Source organism: Patella vulgata, chromosome 4 (genome assembly GCF_932274485.2).
Source record: "Patella vulgata chromosome 4, xgPatVulg1.2, whole genome shotgun sequence".
NCBI classification, from domain to species: domain Eukaryota; kingdom Metazoa; phylum Mollusca; class Gastropoda; family Patellidae; genus Patella; species Patella vulgata.
In genome coordinates this window covers 21892185-21917955 of record NC_065882.2, presented here as the reverse complement: position 1 = coordinate 21917955, position 25771 = coordinate 21892185, and positions in this window count along the sequence as shown.

Below are 25771 nucleotides of genomic sequence, written 5' to 3'. Positions count from 1 at the left end.
CGAAAGAAACCGAGATCTGGTAGCGATAACCCTATATTTCAAGTTTCGTAAAAATCGGATGAAAACAGTGACATGTAGAGTGTCCACAAACAAATTGTGGGTGGACGTCCCGACGGACAAGTGCGACAACAATATACGTCCACATAAAAATGTGGGCGTATAAGAATGCTAAATGGCACCAATAATCAGACGAAGTAAAGACGAGAGAGAGAGCGAGAGAAATGGGGTTTAAATTCCACTCGACACAAACTAGGTCATTTCGGGACTAACACATGGTTTAATTTTATTTCAATTATTCGCTTGCGCGTAGGGGTCTTTAGCAGCGGGAGGAAACCGGAGCACCCGGAGAAAACCCACGAGGTTGGACAGGCGACCCAACTCCTTGCCACGTACAACCGGGGATTCGAAACCACGCCAGTTGACTTAATGACAGACTTTATGGTATTTCCCCAGGTCAATCTTATATTAGGCGAATTTCCCACGAATTTCAAATTTTCATATTCGATTTGCAAGGATATTCTTCACTGTATGTGGGTAGCATTACATCATTAGACGTTTCTTTATAAATCTTCCATCTTCTTTAGTCCCGTCGAAGCAGAACAGTAGGACGCTAAACCCAATTTCATTTATTTTATAAAATTTCATCCGGCATTTGGTGAGATCATCAGTAACCATAACCAAAGCATGATGAAGCTGTTTGTGTATGGAATAATTGACTTTAACTATTAATATTTTACGATCTGAACTCCGGGCATAACTCAGAGGTCAAAAAGCCAAATCCTCGAATGTTTATATCTTGATTTAAGTTGATTTTAAAGAAGTATTATCACTCCCACAAATAAAATAAATGCAGATGTAAGTTTGGCCCGCTTACAGCAATAACACTACACAACTCGTTAATTGACAATTAAAAGTCTATTTTTCAGCCTTGGTATAATTTGGTCCATTCGTCTCAAATTTTTAAAACAATCACATTTAACAAATCAGATGTTACTGTATCGTCAAATCAATTCTAAATGAAAATTATTTTTTACCAACCGACCTCCAATGCGCCTTCAATTAAGGTTTCCTTACTTGGTTTAAACATTATTTTATTTCGAGTAAGACATGGCTATATACAATACTGATATAGTGATTTTAAAACAAGCTGAGGTTTATATAAAACCGTCTCCTTACTTGATAATTGAATTTGTCTACGATATCACCTTAGGTGGAAGTGGACGTAAAACTCTAGAAACGAACGAACGGATGATAATTGAACAAGTTTTACGCTGCTTGTATTAGTTCTTCCTCATGGAGTGAATGGAGTGCAATTTAACAACTCCTCAACTTAGTACGTCTACGTCTACGTGTGCTGTGCTCAGGAGGAGCGAGTTAGCTGTATTGGAAGAGACACGTGATATTCTTGTCTGCCTAATCCCTAGAGTTTCCAGCTTACAATAATGAATTAAACAAATTTAGCATAACTGTGTTAATCCCAAAATCCCCACTTTTGTCTATCTGGTTTCTGTCATCCTTCAAACAACATAACAGCAAAATCCGAGATTTGCAATCCCACTCACGAGCCCACATTCCCCTTTTTCCTTTAAGATGGTCATGTTAACCTGTTATATAATGAAAAACTGATTAGGAATCCGTCGATTGATAATAATACAATGATGAAGTAATATTTGTTTTCTTTAAAAGACAAGATAATATTTCATGTCAGTTAAATTCCATATTACATGAACGGTTCGGATAATGATCAAAATAAGAGAATGACATCTATCATATCATAGTAATTGGAGGAGTCCATCGTAATTTTGAAGCTGGGTCTGCTTTTGCGTAGTTCACAAAATGATTGAGTAAATTAAGGAGAGGGATCTTACCACATAAATTGTGGTCCATTTTTGTCAACAGCAAGTTAGAGCGCCAAAGCGTACTTTAGAGATGTAAATTCTCTCCTCCGATAAAACAGACTTCTAATGATTCTTCAATTCTTTAATATACCGGAACCTAAATATACATATATCGTGAATCGTCATACAGTACTGACAGGCCAGTTGCTGCACTTAGTAAGGTATCCTAACTACTGACTGCCATCAATGTAAAGCTTTGTTATATTTAAGGAAAATCATATAATGGGATAAAAGTAAATATTGTAATTAAAACTGACATGTCGATAGATGCACAATGCATAAAGGATTAAACAATATAATAAATCAACAAAAACAATAGATGGTATTAACGTCGTTATCCAATGACGGCTTGAAAAGTGATGACAGGTTGATCTTAAAGTGGTTAATTTAAGAAACAATAATTATCGTAGCGATTGGCAGATTATCACACCATTATAGTACGTCTTTATATTCTGCCTCTCCCCCCACTCCCCTCCTTCACACATTGTTCCAAGCACACAACAAAGTGATGCGTGACGGCAACCAGACCCAACAACCATGGGACGAATTTATGGTGTATTCCCACGACGGCGCAGATACAGAGCGTGACCAACAACACTCTGGAAGAATGGCATTCAAAATCAAGAAGCTAGTTAAGAAAGCCCATCCGAATGTTTTTGAAATGATCGCATTTTTACAACAAGGGGAAAGGAATCGTACAGTATGCCGGGGGACAGGAATCACCAAGGAAGAAACATAAATATGCCCAAATCCAAAGACAGCTCTAGGATTTAAAAAGAAGGCACTAAGAAGAAGAATTAACTTTAGTCGAGTATTTAGACAGGGTGTCTTATTTGGCGCAATTAAATTATATATGTTTTTATTTCCTAAAGTCATATATGTCAAACATGGTCCTAAAATGATAGTCAATTAGTTACATTGAAAGTGTAAATTCTTATCATAACAATCTATAACACCACTGTTACATTTTTAATCCATTTTAATCCCTAAAAGCTGGATTCTCACGAAGGCGTCGAAAACGACCTGCTTTAATCCGTTACGGTCAATAACCGCGCCTTCGTGGGAATAAACCGTATTTAACATACGCCTTTTAATCAACAGACTGTCCCCAACTACCACATGATTAGGTTGGAACAACAACATCTTGAATTGAATTGTAGGCGTTATTGCCTGGACAGTAATCTTTCCGTCGTCTGTCACTCAATTCCAAATATCTAGACAAGGCGCCATCCCTAACATCTGGTAACCGAGGTTGAAATATCCCGAATTTCTTCTGGGCACACACCAGAATATATAGTCTAAATTGTATTCTTTGAGTAAAAATCCCCGTTCTAATATCTTTGCTAATTCTCTCACCCAAAGTACATGTAGCCGCTGCATGGTAATGTTATTAACTGGAATGATGCCAAAATAAGCCTTATGACAAAATCGAGTCCTAGAAGATTTGCTTAAACCAAATCAACCTTGATGTAAAATGCCGACCTTATACATAATCATTATGCGACTTCTAGTTCCTGGCCCTAACCCAGAAACTTCATTGGTCCGATGCTTTGGCCCAGCATATATTACCAAACCACGAAGGTATTGGGGAAACATACGATTATATATACATTGTTTGCTTGGAGTGTAATAACGTCCACATGAACTAAACTACATAACTACGGGACTAACAGACGACATATCTTCTTTGAGGTGCGCTGTGGGATACCACAATATTAAGACATCGACCCTATTCCTTGTCATATGGGATAGAAACCACGCCACTTTCATCAGTGACACTCTTATGATCTAAAGTGCGCGTGTGTACCCCCCCCCCCAATCCCCCCAAAAACACATTAATCAACCGACTCTTTGTTTCAAGCCGTTTTTTGCGATTTATTTTGTATTCACATTTTAATGATGGGGTAATATTTTCTAAGGTATTTGCTTCGATTGACAATATATTTGCCGGAATGCAAATTTCTCGTTGTCATTAATAATTTCAGTAATCATACTGATAGATCGGGACTCGTTCACATCTTATTCAAATTTTAGGAAGTTCGGTATTATATAAAATATAATATATAATTATCGTTTATAAGTGGGACCATGCACATCAAAGATGAACAGTCTTTTCTTCGTTTGTAAAATTGGAGCTCTGCGGTTAATATTTCTTAAGAACTCCAATTAACTGTCGGGGGTAAAGTGAAATTTGTAAATCATGTCATTATTTTGTCATAGGTGGACTTATTTCCACCAATTTATTAACGATGAAATGATTATTTATGAAGACAGAAACAATAAATAAGAATTTAGTCGCTTTAGTAATATATGTTGTTGTGACTGGTGTAATTGTACTGACCTTGGCGCTTACTTAAGGTTTATTTCGCTTAATGAAAGATCCAAAGATAAACAGACGTGAAGTGATTTAAGCCAATAAAGGTCGACAGTTGTATAATTACGGATAGGCTACGGTGATAGACTGATCATTAAATAAACGAATGGTTGACATGTTCAGACTGGAAAAAGTCATTTATTTCACATATCAAACTAATCTCCACAGCTGACCAGATGGTCAAAAAACATTTCCGCTCAGATATTAGTATTTGATGACATGGTTACCAGGGATCTTATGATGTTTACCAGACGAATAAATGAAGAAATGTAAGGCTGAGCGAACATACAAATGATCTCAGTAGATATTAATGAAGTTTACAATAAACAATAATATATTTCTTGTACAATGCAAAATGAAATAGAATATTATATAAATTTATACTGTTTTCCCCCTCCCCTAAAAATGAAAAGGCATGGATGGAACAGATATTTAGCGATCCGTATCTTTATCATTAAACAGTTCCACAATGTGCATAATATGATTGATTTCCACGCATGCAGGTTAAATAAAATTACCGCGTCTGCGCAAACTGCAAGCTCAAACAATCTATAAAAGTTTGGGGACTCTGTGTTCATCATACCCAAAGCAGGCTGGGGAGGGGGGCAAGTACTCTTTTCTACGCAAGTAATTATGCCGTTAGATACAACGAGGTCTGCATTTTAACATAGAAGTGAGACTTCTAGAAAGCAAACTTTCAGAAGAAAACAATATAATGCAATATAATGATTCCTGGGTTGAGAGACCCCAGTTGCGATGGTCACGATTAGTTAACTGAACAGTCGATCTTTATTTCAACCCCATTTCACTTCTGTTGTATCGTGACAGATTAGGTAATTATCAAATAATTCACTGCTATCAGTTATGACCAGTTAAAACAAGCGGCTGCCATGCAAAATAACCTCACATTATCCCAGAAATGTATGAGGAAGAGGTAAAACCAATAGGACTCATCCTCTCATTCAAGATCTTTTAATCCTTAAATTATTTATTAAGTTTCATCAGAATGGGACAACAAATGTAACCCCTCTGGGGAGCCTAAAAATTCATACATATATATTTCACATCTTGCGTAAAAGGCAGGGGACTATAGCTTTAGAATGAGAGATCTGATGCGTACAAAAGTCGAACTAGCCTGAGAACTTTTGATCCTTAACGCATGGTTTAAACATACATTATGCAAGAGCTAAATCTGTCTATTGCAGGTCTTTCTTTGGGCCTGAAATGTCATCTAAATTATTAATTAGACATTAATTAACTTATCCAGACCATAATCAACTCTAGATGGCATCGCTAGCCTGCGATCTTAAGTGGATTGTGAGCTGATTTACTGCATAACTTTCCTTCTCGATTAAACGATTAAATGGATAATCAAGACTATGCTGTTTATCGTACTGACTTTAGTAATGATGACCGAGGCTAGGCAGAAATTTCATTTGCTTAGTTTTCGGTTCATAGTGGATCAATTTGAATGAAATTTTCAGCAAATTGCCTTTACGTTATCTAGTTTTTAACTATTATAGTGAGAACTGAAAACTCGTTATCGAATCTCCCATAATGTATCTTTAAGTTTCATCTCATGAATCGAACAAAAATTGTAGCCTCAGGAAGGTTCACAAATTTCAGTCAAATTTCACATTTTGCGTAAAAGGCGGGGGGGGGGGGGCAATGCACACCAAAATTGAACTCATCATAGAGCTAGTGATAGCCGTTTTAAGTTCATCTAAATCGGTTAAAACTTCTGACCTCTAGATGGTTCACAAATTTGGTATTACATGCTTTTATACTATTTGCGTAAAGGAGAGTGGCCATTAGACTGAAAGTTTCGGTCCGATTTTCAGGAAATTCGGACTCAACCATAATTATGATGTAACGGTGATATATTTGAACGGTTGTGAAAATAATATAAAAATAAATAAAATCGTATAAATATTGTGACCTATAGAGTGTCCACAACCTTGGTTTTATTATGCATATATTTGTCAAGTTCAGCATCAGAGGAAACCACCATCGAATGTATTTGCATGCTCAGGGATTTAGAAAAGAAATACAATTTCACTTCATTGCTGAGGAATTTCATTAGCCAGAAAGCGTCTCTGAACCTCGCCTAAAGTCCTAGGATGGTAGCCCCCCAAATCAATAATTGCTTTCGCCGGCCCTACAAAGGAGTCATGAAAGTCATTGAAACTCAACCTAATAATGACATCGGTCATTTGGAGGCTAGCGAACCTCACAAAGGCTACTGAACGTTCACTGGGCGCCATGGCATATTTTAGCAGTCATCGTTTCTATAGAAATCGAATAGCCTCAAGTTGGAAAACCAAAGACGACCTACGTCCTCTGTCGAACTGTTTAAGGGCGAGCTCTGAATCTGAAAGTGTGTATAGTATACGTGCCCGCTCAAGGGAACTTAATATAAATGATCGAGCACTACGAGCACTATTTATAGACATATCAACACTTTTGGAATAACATCCTAAGAAAGTTTATGCTTTCACACGTTAATTCTAAACGTCCGCCGCTGCGGACAGTCATTGATTCCAGTGGTGGTCATGTACGTTATTGATTTGCTGCGTTCTTAGCATTTCATGTCCAGTGAAATTAATTATAATCTAGTGAATTTATCAAATACTGACAATCAAAACTTTACAGTAGCCAAATAAGCAGCCCTGTGTATACAAATGTCGTTGAATTCAATTATGCTTTTAATTATTTGTACTACCCCTGAAATGCATATCCAGTGGCGGGTCCAGTTGAGGCCCTGGGATAAAAAAAATTAAAATTACCCCTCATTCCACGAAATATTCCTAAGCCGCCATTGTACATATACAACAAACGATAATTCAACTAACTATAGGCTAATGTGAATCTGCTTGTTTCCTTTGACCTCAAAGTAACCGTCGACCTAATAGTCGTAGCACAAAATGCCTTGAGAGTATCGCTTTCCTTCCAGATATCAATTTGTACTTTGTAATAAAAACCCTGGGCAAAACTTTCCTCATAGCACACTGTATGGCGTATGCCCTTCTTCATTAACCCAGTCGGAGCAGAACAGTAGGACGTTAAGCCCCATTTATTATATCATTTTATTTTAGAAATTGGTCGGCTACTTTAGAATTGAACCCTACTGAAATTATGAAATGTTACTTGGCAACATTATTTGAATAAATCGAGGACGATAGCTAATACAAGTAATAGTCAAAAACACCCCCACCCCACCCAAATCAACACACACGCGTGAGCACATATAATCAACTATCATTTCTCAGAATCCTGAACTGTTATATAAAACGTATAGCCCGGTAGAGAAGAAAACTAGGACATTAAACCCCATTTCAATCATTCGTACAGCGCAGTGGACGCTTACGGCTAGCCCCCGGATCCATTCACTTTTTTAAAAAAATTTTAAATTGTCTGTATGTCTGTGTTTTCCTGAGTATGATGTCCTGTCCGTGTATTTGTTTTTGTGTAAATATTGTGTGGTGCAGTTCCCCTGCACTCACTAATAGAACCTATATTGTCACATACAAGAATCGCGCATTCCTCTAGTTGAACTGTATGGGACTAAAAATCATTTGGTTTAAAAAAAAAATCCGTTACCGAACGATTCTCTTCTAAATGATAAGCAGAAATGTGAGAACACCTGACCCCCCGAGATTTAAATTAACGAGCCGTTGAAACTATAATTTACTATAGAAACATATTAATTATTGGGAAATCAATTACAGACTTCAACTGAAAAATTAATATCATTTTTCTGAGACTGATTAGTTCCAGTTGGCTATACCACACAGGCATCTAAATCTCAGCCAAACTTATTACTTTAATATTGACCGATATCAGTTAGCGACAGGAAACCACACAGTGATAATTATCTGATGCTTCAAATTATTACAGAATATCAAGTACAGATTGGGTGGTACAAAAAACCCACACAAAAACGGTTGACCGATGTTTCGCCACAGAGGTTAATGTGCTTAAAGACCATGGGTGCAAAAGGCATTTGTAATAGCTGGTGTGTACTGATTAAGGAAGGATTTACAATCCCGCGATGATTACTTTTGACGGGAGTCACTGTATTTTGTACAAATTTGTACAGACTGATATTTGAAACGTGAAAACGGACTGCAGCGAAATATAATTAAATCGCCATGTTTCCCTTTAATAATGTCTTAATAAACGTGCGAAAGTTAGAAAGAACACAGAAATTTAATCCGCAACAGAGCCCATGGACAGGGAAATCAGGAATTGCAGTTTTATTAGTCACGATCCTCACTGGAATCAGTCGAATGAATTTTGGCTTAAATCGAACGGCATCTCAATATATTCGACTGATATTTTGTTTGATGACGGATTCGATCATCACTAAATCGCACACTACTAGCCTGTTGGATGTTCTCATAGGAATCAAACGACAGTTCTGTTGTCATGTATATATCGGTTCAAGTTGAAAATGCCCACTGAGAACAGTATCGTCCTGTAGTTATTACTGGCGACTGAATTTAAGGAGACGAGAAAATTATTACATTTAATTAGATCTAAGGAGAATTTAAGTCGATTTTCGATGGTGGGGGTGCACATCGGGATGGGGTGTATAAGAATGCGATCGTTAGTTTGATTTGTGGATATTTAATTTGATTGACGCTTTAGTGATAATGGAGCGTATGGCAGATACATTTACTATTTCTAATTGTTTTTTTAAGCTGAAAGATGTATACTATACTGATTTGGAATACAAATAATAATTTTAAAAAGAATACAAATAACCGTCTTAGAAAGAATCCTAGAGAAATTCAGACTCGTAGTTATTGCCTGGCCCAAAAACCCGAAAGCTACCATTTGAAATGATTTTAGTGAGTGTATATTTGTTGCCTAGCAAAGCCGTGTTTATTCTTTCTTATACGCAACTCTATTCATCTTGCCATCAGAAATGACCAGCTTTTGTGAAAAGAATTTGTTCGTTGTGCTGTCAAGTAATGTTCGATTCACCTACTTTTTTGATTGTGCATGATGAAAGACACCAACTAAATCTATATTATCTTTACAGATTGGACTGGGTCTGTACAATAATAGCTGTTTATATCATCATTCTGTTTTAAGATTGTTATAAAGAAGATTTATAATGTTTTATAATAATCAATAGAAAAGATAGGCTACAAATATACTAAAAAAATCAATACCTAAATCTCAAACTATTGTATCCATTTTCCTTTGAAATCACGTAGAAGCTTTGTCTTGTTATGATAGATAGCCTGAACAATAAGATTAACGGCATATCCCCAGTTTATTACTAAGAGAGGTCGATATTTTAGCCGTTTTTCCGCCGATGACAGATTTTTCTTCTTCATCTGACCTTTCGTTTGACTTGGTTGTTTTTGTTTTTTTTTTATTTTAATTCGTCTAATCGACAAAAAAATTAATCAGTCATCACTCAGTTTTACTGCGTTGTGATATTCAACAATCATTTTCAATCAGCACGCCTGTCTAGCTTATTAGTACCAGAAAATTTATCACAAACAATGTCACTCATCTATATCGAGGAAATAAAACAGCCAATGAAAATTGTTAATAATTAGCTTATTAAATATTATATTATTTAAAAAGATCATCGAAAGGTTCGTTAAGCTTATTGAAAACGACTAAAATATTTTTTCTATCTTTTTGTTGTCGGGGTCCGGGGGTGGGGGGTGGGGGATTATTATTAATATTTTCAAGGCTTGAAATTAAAACGAGAATCTAAATTCGTCAATAATCACACAGCTTCCAATTTTGTTTTTTGGAGTTATCCTATAAACCTGTCAATAATTTTGTGACGTATCTGGTTATGATTTTTAAGCAATGACCCTTAAGATAGGCCATATCCGTCATTTTCGATACCGGATTTCAATTTATTTTTTGCATAATATCGATGATTTACATCCGAAACTCTTAGTGTTCGTACGTAAAATTTGATGAGTATGGAGGAAGTTTTGTAAATATTTGTGTCAAGATACTGATGGAAAGAAATGCCAAGGGTTCCCAAAAATTTAAATTCAAAAGAATGGAGATGGAGTAGGTACATTTGTGGGTAATTTTGACCCCTGCCCAACAAATAGGCGAAATTTTAATTAAGAGACATACAAACTTAAATTCCAAACTTAAAAGTCTAAAGACGGGGTTCTTAGTCACCGGCTCTGAATTTGTTTTAAAATTGAAGGCCGTGTGATTATGTGCGAATTTATCGGCTTGGGTAATATTCATGCAATCATAATAGCTTGTTTTCCCAAAACAAAAGATGGGACAGAAATTAGGGACCACGCTCCTGTGGTTAAAAGGTGTATGTGTGGGTAATGGCTTGGCAGATTTGCCTCAAATTTTGCATACAATCTAACTTGAACATGTCCGTTATTTTGCCAAATCGGTAAAATAAAAAACGACCCCCCCCCCCAAAAAAAAAAAAAAAAACACAAACAAAACCTCATACAAAACGTATATATATGTTATACAAAACGGAGCAGACCAAGTTATTGTTTTACAGACACAATATATATATACAACGCTTCGCATTGTAAAGCAACATTATATCATAGCACTTTTATTATCAAGGCAGAGTAATTTTGTCGATTAGCCTAAAATTGGTTGCCTATATCATCAATAGAAATAGAGGACACTTTGTACTGTTATCACCTGCTAGTAATTACTTAGCCAATATTCAATTAATCACATTGACGTCATATCACGAGAGTGCTGGTCAACGGAACAGCGGGAACCAGTGATTGAATCAAGAATTTCAACATGGCGGATAGTCAGCTAATTTCAACCATCGTCCATGCCTGTTGTTGACAAGCTAACACTTTTATCTACAAGTCTTACGTATTATCATAGATAGGGTGACCCAATAAGACTGTATTAAACTAGTATGGTGGCACGTACAGTACACTAGGCTCCTTTGAACCTAGACACCCTTTAAAGAATAAATATACTTGGGCCTTATTCGAGAAAACCTAAACTAACATGTTTAAAGAATTCAGCCTGTCCATTGGTTGTGAAGGAAGGATTTAAGCTATCAGCCAATAAAGAGGCTGTTTTCTTAAACTATTTGGGTTTAAATTTTCACGAATAAGGGAACTGATCTTAAACGGACTTTAAAATCCAGCAATACAACACTACAAAGTTCATTTATCGATTATTAGTGCTGAACGTATCATGTTCTGTTTATAGAAATCGTTCAATATATGACTATAAATATTAGTTTTACATCGTTAAGTGCCCACAAACATGACGTGGTGCCAGGCTGTTGACATTTAAAAAAAAGAAATAAGCTTATCCACTGCCGCGACTCCATTCATAAAGGATATCTATCTATCTATATATCTCTTTCAATAGTCGTAATTTGAATGGTTTTATTCGAGATAAATCCTCTGAATCGCTTCTGTTGACTCAATAATGGTGGCAACTGTTTTCACCGTACTAACCATTATTTGATGTTGTTCCTTAGTTATTGTCTGACAACTTGTTCAAAATATTGCATTGTATGATTCCCATAGCACCCCCTTAATCTAAATGGTTGACCTATCTCTTGATTGAAACATTTTTACTACCATTATATCTCTCCCTAAAGTAATGTCCCCGGAGACTAAAATTATAATGAATGAAATGGACGTGTATTGTGGTTTGATACAGAAGACATTAGCAGCTAATGGTAAGAATGGGTTCTAATTGAAATCTACTACATATGAATAATATACGTATATTTGATGCCAGCTAAATATAGACGTTACAATTTCCAATTACACAATTTTTGTGTTTTTTTTTATTCAAGGTGTTTAATGGTAATAGTTCTGTGTAGTTCTGTGTAGCGGCACTACTCGGATCAACTTTTAGATAAGCCCCCCCCCCCCCCACCATCCCCTTATAAAACATTAAAGATACAATTATGGGAGATTAGATAAAGAGCTGGCAGTTCTCGCCATAATAGTTAAAAACTAGATAATCTAAAGGGTATTTGCTGAAGATTTAAGTCAAATTGATCCACTCTGAAACGAGAATTTAGCGATTGAATTTTTGGCTTAGCCTCGATCACCATTACTAAAGTCGGTACAATAAAAATCATAGTCTCGATTATCCATTTTATGATTTAATCATGAATGAAAGTTGAGCAGCAAATCGGATCCTAATCCAGTAAATATCGCAGGCTAGCGTTGTCATCTAGAGTTGATTATGATCTGGATAAGTTAATTAATAATTTAGATAACATTTCAGGTCTAAAGAAAGACCTGCAATAGGCAGATTTAGCTTTTGCATAATGTATGTTTAATTAAGGAATGCGTTGATGACATTATCTAACTATACGATTAGATCTTTTGACGTCTCCCCAAGCTTAAATATGGTAAGCTGTTTTTGGCAAATCGGCCAGATCTGTTTATTTTTGTGTTTTGGAATTAACTGTTAGCCGTGCCTTTTATCCTCTCCGGTTGACAGTTGTTATTTCAGGTTCCGCCAATTACTCCCGTGAGAGCAATCATTAATTTTGTTTATGAACAGATAAGTCTGAACAATGTTTACAAATTAATTTTAGTACAGTTTTTCACCATTATCTACCATTGGCTAGAACTAGAATGCATAAATAGGTGAACCATCTCACCAACCAGGCAATATTTGAAGCCCCCCCCCCCTCCCGGCTTTGGACATTTTTGAAAAATACATGGTCTCTAGCGTCAATTTGGGGTATATTTGTGAACACTGCCAAAACACAGAAACTGACAAACTAGACTGCGAGAGCCTATGGAAATAACTATATACTAATTCATACCGATGACTGATGTAACTGAAGAATAATAAGCTCGAAATGTAAGTGTATGATCCGGCGGAAATTAGAAAGTTTTTGAAATTTAATACCCTCCTCGAGAGTAGAATCTCTAGCGTATATCCGGAAACGAAACAATAAATTCCGTTGAATCATTCGAAATAAACATGATTCCGATTGAAGATAATCTAGAGTGAAGCCATCGCTATTTTACTTGCCGATCTTGATGGCACGACACAGAACAGGCAATTTCTAGCAAGCTCGAGTTTTATGGGAGACTGGGAGAGATTGGTACAACCGGGGAATCTAAACCACGCCAGTTGACTCAATGATAGACCTTATGATACAACGCGCACGGGCTAACCATTCGGTCATTCACCCCCACGAAAGTAAGAGAAAAGTGTTTTATTCTAAGTAGGCCGGTACCTGGATTTGCGATAATTATATTTCTTAGATGAGGATGCCCCTGTAAAGTAAATACGGCTTGAAATGTGGTTTAATACACACTGTACTGTTTGGGACTAACGGTCATCTCGAACATAACATATGATATATTTATTTCATTGGTTACGTGTGCTGTTCTGCTGGTTAGGGTTAGGGTTAGAATTAGGGTACCGCCATGTCTTCATTTTGACCGTTGACAAAACGTCCAATCCTTCAGTAGATCCTGCTGTTTCTCTTGATACCCATATTCATAGTATTTGGAGGCAGACCACCGTTAATTTCCCCATTGACTTCAATGTTAATTCTGGCCTCTTTGCCCACCTCCAACTTTTCCCCAAATGTTCGTTGGGCTGAATACTTTTCACTACCGACAGAGGAACAAATGATCATGTCTTTGCACTAAAATTTGTATGAGCTTGACCACCACATTTTTGAGATACACAAAAATGAAGAAGCATACTAAAAACATGTAACTAGTTGCCGTACATATCACCGTAGCCAACCTGATAACCCCGTTATCCTTCCGCCTCAATATCATGAATATTTATCCAAACCTGGCAGAAAATGTTAATTCAAACCCCCTTCATCCATTCTAGACCAAAAAATCAACAAAAAAGGGCATGTAAAGAAAAGAGAAACAGAGAGAATTGCTATAAATAGACGCTCCATTTGTACAGCGACAGACTAGTGAAACCAGTGTGTAAACGGTTGAACCTCGGGTTTCCGTCGCATCAGACGACTCTGCATACTTTACTTGTCAGCCCTGTAGGCGGCATCCTTATCAAATGAGAACCGGGATTGAAAAATCCCGAGATACCTTTTCGGCCCACACCGAAAGTATGAAAATTTAATTTGCAGTGTGTAACGTTGATTTTACGCGATGTGTCTAGCAACACCCTTAGGGAATAAGACAGAAAGGGCATTGGTGGGACTTGTCCATTAACTGACCGAGTAGTATAAATCCAAACAAAAACACCAGCAGCATATCAACAGACGTACCCAAATATCGAAGTGGGTGGTACTGGTAAAACCTTTCATGTAACATTTAAAACCCAAAATAGGAGGAGGTATCAGAATAAACCTAATGTTAATTACCTGTCGATTACCTCTCCCACACATATTAACCCAGTGAAAAGTAATATCCTGTGTTTATAAAGAGTTTGCCTTATGTGCGACGTCCATTGCAAATTGTCGCCATGAGGCCGAAATCACCAGTTTATGAAAGCAGAAAACCCGACCAAAATTTAGAAAATATAGTGAAACAAAATTATAAAATGATAATAAAGTACAGAGCAAGTCATTAACGTAAACTCGACAAGAACATTCTACAGTACGAGGACCCTGGCGCCAGTCTTATGGACAATGCATCACTAACTGACCAGCAACACAGCAACAAACAACAGTATATGAACATAAAACAGCCGATCCAAAAGGTTAATAGTAAGTGCAGGGGGACTGCACCACACAAAATTTACACAAAAACAAATACACGGACAGGACATCATACTCAGGAAAACACAAACATACAGACAATTAAAAAAAAGTGAATGGATAGGGGGGCTAGCCGTAAGCGTCCACTGCGTTGTACAGTCCCGGGTCTGTAGTGACACAGACTTCACTCAAATTTGAAAACAATTAGGAATACAACCCAAAGAACCCATTGTGTAATGCCAGCATGAGTCATGATCTGCTATATGCTACACGAAATACGAATGTAAGCATATAAGTGTATGATAATGTGCTTAACAGAGATATAAAATACAATTTAAAATGTCTTAAATTCCGAAAATTTCTTAAATGTCACAAACAATTCTGTCGTTTATAACGTCATAGACGTTCAGATATCTTACAACATGCTGAATTCCGATAGTTTACCGGATATCCTGATGAATTGTTTGAAGCAAGCCCAGACCGCCTACTTTGTCATTTTTATATGTCACCTAAGAACGAAAAATTGAATCTAAGATGTGAAATTGAAATATCATGATAGACTTTCTCTACTGATGATGCATGTTTAAAGTAGCTAAGTCTCTAACTCAATATCATCCAAAATCTTCGACATTGAAAACACGATTTATTTGTCGGTTTAAATCAACATTGATGTTGTGATCTTACCGGGAAAAGATGGCCCTCTGATATCCAATATTTAAGACAAAATAAACATTTTACAATTGGTACACGAATCGTGTACCATGATGCATTTCAGCGCTATTTGTAATAAGGGACTCGAAAAACGAGGCTAGGCATATTCCACAAGTCATGCCCAATAAATACTATCGACGTAGACTGGAATAACCAGAAGCTAGAGATTGAAATTCGATTGAGAATACTGGCGTATGTCGCCGAACCTAACTGATTAGAAAGTTACAGTAAAAACAGAAACAATTGAATGTAAATCAATTTATATACATACATATTACATTATTGTATGCGTTGCGACACATTTGTGTCATTTTCTAGGTCCCAAATATTAGCGACTTAGCTCCTTTAATAATAAAGCGAACACAAGAATTCTGTTAGAATTATGACAAATAGTTCAATAGATTTTGTTTGGCGTTAATGGGATAACAAAGAGGGAAAAATATGAAATTGATTCAAAGCTAATCCAACCGGCTAACGAAATGCTACAACACACGTCGTGTCAAATAAACCACGCCCTTTTATTGTAGCGTCCCAGAAGCATCTTTGTAAATAACAGACATGTCACAAATATCGTGGATATAATTTCATTTAATCCTGACTATAGCATGAGCGAAGAAACCAGAATACTAATAACATAGTCCAATCATAACCACGACATTTGCCGTAAAAAGAATGTAGGCCATAATTTCCATTCTCAATAAACCCAGACATTGAATTCGATCCCAAGATACCGTACCCTTGTGTAATGCACACTTAGACTCCGTGATTAGTATTTCCATTTATGTGACCATAATTTAAAAACCATTATCAATCGTCACAACCACCACGACCGTTACAGATTTATAATGACTTTCGCTATCAAATATAGCTCTTGATGACGGTCACATCAGTAAATAGCAGTTCTAATTCAAGGTATGATATTAAATCCTTAATCTATTATGTCTGGTGGACATGATGAAACCCAAAAGTATGCAATATAACCATTATTAAATTTCTGTAAATGGAAACAGGCCCCAATGGATTTTTTTCTTTTTAAAGCAGTGCTCTCAGATATATCTTAAAAGTTGTTATGTATATGTACAGTGTGGATTTTCATATTATTTCGATGGGAGTCCCAAAGTGGTCATCTAGCTCTGGTGTCAGCTGAGTTTGCGACTGGTGTTATGTCACTGTGAAAGAGGTGTCGTGTAGCAGGTTTACGAAGCCGTTTTATTCTGGTACTTCTTCAATTTGCCGTTGAGAAAGGCATTGTTCCTAACTGAGACATTCTGTGTTCTTTTGGGTTTTGCTGGAAAGTTAGTGCTAAATTGTGTAATGGACTCGAGATCAAGTAGATCAATATATACAAAGATAACAGCCACTAACTTGAGTCAGTCAATCAATATTGGAAGTTAGTTGTAAAAGTAATCTGGAACAATAAGCCTTTGCAGTTTATCTCCCTTGAACAATAATATTTCTCCCAAGACACCGGTCTCCAGAAACAGAGAGCACATTATGTATGAATATATATATATTTATATAATATCGTTTCCGAGAGAGAGAGAGAGAGAGAGAGAGAGAGAGAGAGAGAGAGTTTAACGTCCACTCGTCACAAATTATGTCATTTCGTGACTAATAATATGGTTCACTGTTATTTCAATAATTCGCTTGCCAGTAGGGGTCTTTAGCAGTGGGAGAAAACCGGAAGACCCGGAGAAAACCGACGAGGTTGGACAGTCGACCCTACTTCTTGTCACGTACAACCAGGGAATCGAAACCACGACAGTTGACTCAATGACAGACCTTATGATACAACGCATACGCGCTAACCATTCGGCCATCCAACCCCCATATGTCCATTAAGGAATAACAATCCTTGCCATACCCGCATCATCGTGGTTTGTACGGAACTCGTCTTTAATATCCACACTGTCAGTCACCCCCGTCAGCTCACAATTCCTCGGTGGGTTCCCGTCTTCATTATCCCTGTTGGAGCAGAAAGGTAGAACACTAAACCCCATTTTATTCATTCATTCCTAGGTGAGGCCGTATCAAAAGGTTCGTTCTTGTGGTATTTGTAATGAACACCTAAAACCCAGACTGTGCTTTTTTCTAACCTTCAGCTATATAATTAGCAACTGTTGAGAATAAATTAAAAATCCATTCGATTTAAACAAACTTATAGGCTTTGCGATTGTGATTCAGCTTTTAGAGTATCTGTGTAGTCATAATGTAGAATCGCAATGAACTTCACATTTGCACATCAGTTATTCGCAAACTACAATATTGTAGGAATATCAGGCCAGAGGTTCAATTCCGTTCAATATTTACAACGACAGGGTTAATTCGTAAGTCTACCAACAATAATAGGTCTAAAAAATTATAGAGTCACATAATTTCTATGTTTATAATGTTTTTAAAAAAATGGCTATATTATATTGAGTGTTTAAATTGAAAGTGTCCCTTTAATTTCGAATTTGGCGATGATCTTCACAGACAATTAGGAAGAGTTGACTTTATGTCACCCACGTATGTAAAAATAGATGCCCATGGAATAATTTCGCGTCGAGTCCTAAGTAATTGTGTAAGAAATAAGAGAAAAATAAATCAGAGTCGTCGGTAAAACGCAGACAGGCTATGTAATTTGTAAATGAGAACAGTGGGGTATTTTTTTAAGTTAAATAGCTTTTTAACACGAGTAACATGCGTATGTGTCTAGTGAACTAAATCAATTACCACTTTAAATTGAATTTCTTCTCAATAAATTGTTTATAAAGTGAGAGTTGTCGATATTTTCGTATTCTATACGACATTACATCCAGGACAATTATATAGATAAATTAACCAACTAACATCTCACTTTCCAGGATGAAATAAACAAAGAAATTAACTGAAGTGAACTTAAATTGCGGGGTAACCGGCGTCCTGGTTGGGCTTGGGACCCGGTTTGGTACTGTACATTATTGAATGGAACTGGGCATATAGCTAGTCTTACTAAGGCTGAAAAAGTATTTTTTAGACAGGAACTGGTCCCCAAGCGCTACCCGTCATGTTCTTCTTCTTCTTGGGGCGTCGCTCTTCGAAAAAGACCCAAGGCTCCGCCAATTTAAGTGTGATCGACATAAAACTTAATGTCACAATGCCAAGATGGCTGTGATGACGTCATGCTCGGTTCTGGGTTCTTCCCTTGTACTTGTTTTAGTTACAAAAACAGGCGACCTTAGTTTTGATGATATACAATACAGTACTCAATAGACCCAAGTAGATCAATATTGTAAGTAAAATAGAACATATTATGTAAATGAGATATACAACCTCAAAAAAGAGACGATTTATATCAAAATAAACAGTGGTGTTACTGAAAATCATCATGTTTTATAAAGACGACGAAAACACGTTAAACAACCTGATAAATCAATTCTCTGCTTTTATAGAATAAAGCAGTGAACCAAGTAGATATATACTGATGCTTTTTAATTCAAGTGACTAGTCTAATTCGGACATTGAGTCAATCTGCGTCTCAACATCAATAGACAACGCAAAGCAAAAGAACCATTATTGTCAAAGGAACGTCAAATACATAAAAGAATCATATTCCAAGATAACTCACTTAAACAGGCATTACGTACGAGCTAAATCTGCCTATTGCAGGTCTTTCTTTAGGCCTTATATGTTATATAAAGACATTAATTAACTTACGAAGACCATAATCAACTCTCGATGCCATCGGGTGACTCTGATATTAAGTAGATTTAAATACGTTTTGCAGTTGTTTATTTACCGTAAAAATGGACAATCGAGACTTTGTTTATTATCGTAACAAGGATAGCAATGATAATCGAGGCTACAGTGTAATTATATCGCCGATAACTCGGCATAGAGTGAAATAATTTAACTGAAATAACATATTCAAATTTCATTATCTATTTTTTGATTATTATCGCGATAATCTTAAATAATGCCTCTTTAAATACACAATGCCAAGATGCCATCTTTTTAGTTTTTTAAAATCGTCTAAATCACTATATAAAAAGCACTTTCCAGGAACATGCTTTATCACATTGATTATTTTCAAGAGGGAATAAAAAAGAAAGCATTGAAATGACAATCTTAAAGACATTAACCGTACTCTGAAAACATATCTATTTATATAAAAACTACAATGACAATCTTAAAATACGAGATGGTTCGACATTTACTAGAAGGACAAACTCATTTTATTAATGATCGTTTTTGATTAATGTTTTTTTTTAAAGCAAGAGATTAGTTAAAGACGATTATAGCTAGCGCACTGTGTGTATCTGAGACGGTTGTATAGCTAGTAACTAAAAAGTAATTAATCTTTTACTACGGATAAAAGAATGTGGACATGGAATATCGTGTGAGATTAAATGTCTTGCAATTACAGCATGGAAGATCTTGTGTTATACAAATAAGCCGCTGATAATGATCTTCTAGTGATTACTTGTAACGTACCGGTTGATAATTCCATCATCAACATCTTTATACTGATAACGGTATTGTCTAGAGAACTAAACTAAACTAAACTCCTGCTTAACCTTTATTTCAAATTGTAAACGATTTATAATGTATTTTTTTAAAGAGGCTTGTTTGTGATCATCTTTGATAGGAATGTTTTTTTCAATTTGATGTGATTTGAATTTGTAGCTCATAGGGATGTACTGATTTTAATGCAGGCACATACTACATATTCTATAAAGGCAATGTATATTGACCCGACACCCTTAGTGTGCCCGAAAATGATTCCTCATTGACCGAGAAACATTTTTTAAGGACACTTACCAACCAAGTCTAGACATACTTATGCCGTCTAGCTATACTCATATGTGATATGTGTCTTTCGAATAAGTAAAATAACTAACAGACTTGCAGATGATTGCTGTGAGTCGACCCGGTTCCAAAATGACTACGCGCAGTTTTAGACAGACCTGTATGGAAGTGGAAGAGTAAAAGGGTCAATAGTGCGACGGGTACCGCGACGTCAACATATTGTGATCTTAGTAATGATTTTAGTCCCGAAAAAATAATTTAACTATGAAAAGACAATGTTTTAATGCGCACGTTTGCGTTTAGATATTGCCATTCTGGAACTTTGTCGATATAAGTTGTTATTCCATTTCGCCGAAGTATAATGTCGTCGGCATCTTCGCAAAATATCGCCATTTGCTATGTCGACATAAAAGAAATAGATTGACAAAGCCCCAGAAGAGCAATATCTTAACGCAAACGCGCGCATTTAAACCAACGAACTACGTTGATTCAACTAACACGAAAAAAATAATCATCTTTTCAGGTGTAAAATCATCGCAACCACCACAATATGTTACTATTTACCTAATTAATAGCGCAACATCAATCGCGCTATTGACCCTTATAGGCTTCCATAGACCTGTCTATCCAGTCACGATTTTAAACCAGATCTTATGCCTGGGTTTCACGTGGACTACGAATACCAAGAATCACCCCGAATAGTGTCGAATCGAAATTCGTGGCGATTCGGCAAACAAAAACCCTAAAAATTCGTGGAGAATCGGGAGTAGCTACGAAGCAGTTACGAATAGTGTACGAAAGAGTTACCATAATTTGTGGGTAATCGGGTGTAAAATAGCGCAGCATCAATCTCGCTATTGACCCTTATAGGCTTCCATAGACCTGTCTATCCAATTACGATTTTGAGCCAGATCTTATGCCAGGCTTTCACGAGGACTACGAATACCACGAATACCCCAAAAACCCCTAAAAATTTGTGGAGAATCGGGAGTAGCTACGAAGTAGTTACGAATAGTGTACGATAGCGTGGCCTTTCATAGCTTTTAGGGACCCAAAAATATACTAAATTGCCACGAATAGTGCCGAATGTCGTAAAACTTTTCGTAACTCGATCGGCATCATTCGCAGAGATCGAAGAGTATTCGTAACTGAATTCGGTATATTCGTTAACAATTCGCCATATTCGTAAACAATTCGGCATATTCTAAACAATTCGGCATATTCTAAACTCTTTCGAAACTGAATTGCTACAATTCGTTGATGATTCTCTCATTTCGTACCTTTATCTTAAACCTTTATCTTGACATTCGGCATATTCTTTTACTCCCAATTGCCAACAAATTATCGTAATTCATCAGTAAACTATTCGGGGAGGGTACAGGGCATTCGTAGTTGATTCCATACGGATTCGGGACATTCGTGCCTGTTTGAGTCGGTTTCACGAATTTTAGGGAGCTACGAATGACCACGAGTGTCAAAGAAATCAAATAGGAAGGGTTACGACGGGTTTACGATTCCGAAATGCACAGACCTACCACGAAAGTTTTTGACATACAATAACGTCCGTGGTCAAGCTACGAACAATGCGAATATGTAAGAACCAAATAAGAATCATTCACGAACTTTAAGAACCGTCTACGATATATCTAAGAACCGGAAAAGGTTTGTTTCGGGACAATTCGTGACATTCGTAGCTCACGTGAAAGCCAGGCATTAGAGCATACAAGTAGTCCACGTCTATAATGAGGGCCTCATAAATAATCCATTCCCCAAGACTTGTTCAAATTAATTAACAGCCTGAACAATTCGTATCCTGGTTAATATTTGATAAAATGTGGAATCAAGCTGATAAACATTTTGAATTTAGTTTACGTTTGTATACAATACATTTTCAAGGGTAGGGTGACCCACCATAAATAAATATCTCCATATATCTCCATATATCTCGACAATTACGCCACAATATTTATATATATGCCAAGCCTCAAATCAGTTTTACACAATTATAGTCAAGAAATAAACGATCATGTTGTACTTAATAAGCTATGACCATTAATCATCTATAAATAATAGACTGAAAACTGGTTCCAAGTGTCGTCAATAACATCCAGACACTTTTGAGTAAAAGATAGGTTACGTGCCCTTGTTTTGAAATTAGTCTCGCTTAACCAGTCTATCGACCATTCTACGTCTGATTGACAGGTCGGGATAATCAAGTTAATGATAAAGCGATTTAAAAAATGAAACGAACGTAATTTCTAAATCTGCTGTAATAACCAAGAAGCAGAATTGCACGTGCCATGGCTATTTATAGTATCATACTGTCAGAAAGTTGGTCTCGGCACGGCGAATGTGCACGCTTCAGTGGTAGTCTCGAACTATCAGCGGTGGACTTTATTTCTGTACATGGGTCACCCTACCTTTAAGGGCGTCCATATAATGAACATGTTGATCTAATGTATATAACTGATTAAAACATCGCAAATATTGTCGGTCTTTTATCAGAAAATCGAAAAATTCTGATCTAGATTGAATGATGTAGTATTTCCGGTATAGTATCTGTTGGACAACTTCAAAATCGTTATTTACTGACAGAAGTCGGTAATGCGAATCTGGAATAGTATGAAGTGTTTTGAATTGTGCAGTGTTAAAAGTATATTATAAGTTTAGTATAACAAAAGTATATTATCGATATAATATCGCGACTGCATTATCACGTCATAAAAAATAAAATTGCCGAACGTGATATTAGTAAACAAGCTGAATTCGGCTTCCACTTTTCGAAACAAGAATTAAAATTTGAAAGTATATAGAGCCTGTCACATCATCGAAATAACACAACAGATCAACATATACACATACAGTATGTAACGCAATTCAGTATTTTATTTTGACCTAGATCAAAGAGGTTTAACTCATTTATGAAAATAGCTAAGATTTATTAAGTATTCTAATCAAGGATTGTCTACATACAGATAAAACACAGAATGGAATCTACATTACAAACCCAAGAGTTCACGTTGTGTCGAGGGACGATTCAGTAATACAAGAAAGGCTGACTGTGTTCTACTTCTAAAAACTGATTATGACCAAATTTTAAAATAAAATCTCTCTATGGACTTATAAAATACTCTTTCTCATCTTATGCTTGCATAAATAACGATTTACTATTCATACGGGATTTAAAACTGAATATTAACAATACAGAATACAGCAGTATAAAAAAAAGGTCATATTTAGTCTTTGGTTCAAGGATAAAATCACCCCAAAAGAGACGTAGCAATATTTTAGCGAATAGTTTGAGGTGGTACTGGCTTGTGACTGTATCCCGTTTATATCGCCAGCGGAGGATTCCAAAATTTGCATAATTTTCAATTAATCATATTTCTAGATATATATATATAATGAATGGAATAAAACCATTTTTGGGTTGATATTCCTTCCAGAAAGTCGTCTTTCACAATACTTTACTTTGCACAGGATTCTTCAATCCCTCAAATGACGTTTAGACTTTGTGTTTCTTTAAAATTTCTTTTTGCAGACACATTTCAGATAGTTATATTATTTTTATACTACGTGACATATCTAGCTAGACATATCTGAGATTGACCCAGTTGATGTCTTTGGTTGAGTGTCCACTATAGTCCATAACACGTGCTATTGAACTTGATGGAACTCAATGGCGTTTTTACCACTGCTATCAAACTCAGAAATTTTCTTTACAGGTCAGAGAGATTTTTTTCGGATTAGTTTTTTAAAATTTGCTGGAGTTGTTCAACTAGTCACAGGAAAGGGTCCGATCGAGTTATTACCCATGTCACTGACATGTAGTTCATTGTACCTGGGTGGTTCAATTTATCAGAAAGAGAGACCTCACCTCATGGAAATCCAGATTCGCCCAAGCGGAGTTATTATCGATGACACCTAAATATGGAAATCATTCCTCTGGCAATTAATTTTTTGAGATTATATTTCTCACATTTATCAGGATTGTTGTTGTTCAAATATCGAAATTCAGAGATATCCATCAATTTTTATACACAGTTATTACCCCTGAAGCAGGAACCCATATGTTTACAAATTTTATCAAAAAGAAGTAAATTTTGTGGTGAACGTTATCAATATGGAATATTCAAGATGACAAGAGCAATGTGTTATTTCTAAATTAATAGTTATACGTCAACATTCCATAATCTTTCTAAATCCCCTTCTTATCATGGAATATTTGTTTTATAGATTATTCCATATTGCTGCTGATGAAATGGTTCTATTGACCTAGATTTTTATACTAAGAACATCAACAGCACTAAATAAATTTGATAAATTTTTCCGCAAATTTTTAATGAAAACCTTTAAGTGGCAATGCGAAGAACAGTTACAACAGTGACTATAATTAACGGATGACAGTGTCGATACGAAATCGAAACCCCAAAACTGAAGGCGTATCTAATTTTATTTTAAAATCAGTTGCTTTCGGCTTCGACAAAACAAATGCAAACCATCGTTGTAGTAAGGTATAATTAAGAAGTGGGGTGTCCAACACAGGGCAGGATATGCTTACTCTTTCTAGAAGTCCTAAATATCACAATATAATAAATAATAGTAATCAATTACGTTGCTAACAATGAGACAGTAATGGTAATGTTTACATATACAGAGAGAGAGAGGGGAAATGGGGTTTAACGTCCACTCGACACAAACCAGGTCATTTCGGGACTAACATATGTTTTAATTTTATTTCAATAATTCGCTTGCGCGTAGGGGTATTTAGCAGTGGGAGGAAACCGGAAGACCTGGAGAAAACCCACGAGGTTGGACAGTCGACCCAACTCCTTGTCACGTACAACCGGGAATTCGAAACCACGCCAGTTGACTCAATGACAGGCCTTATGATACAGCGCGCACGTGCTAACCATTCGGCCATCCAACACCCCCGTTTACATATACAAATCAATGGTAATGTAAATAATTAGATTTACAATGTGATGGCTCCGGGTCTACAACCATGATATATACAGTGAAACAATCATATATCTCATCAATAAAAACCAAATTAGCATTAGTTAATCTATAGTAAATCTTGATATTTTTATTGCTAGCAAATATCACGTCCCATGACAATTCTAATATATCTGACTACATGGCGGTTTTGACAACCTAATCCTTGTAAATGACAAATGGCCTTCTACTAAAAACATCTTCGTTCCTGATTATTAATCCTCTTAAATAAGACTGTCTCTTCTGTTTAGCATAATCACTTTTCAAATAAACTTTGTCACAAAGCCGAAAGTTCTGGCACAAAATATGCATTCTCTTCTCTTCATAAAACGATGCCGATTACTTTGTACTTTCTAAAAT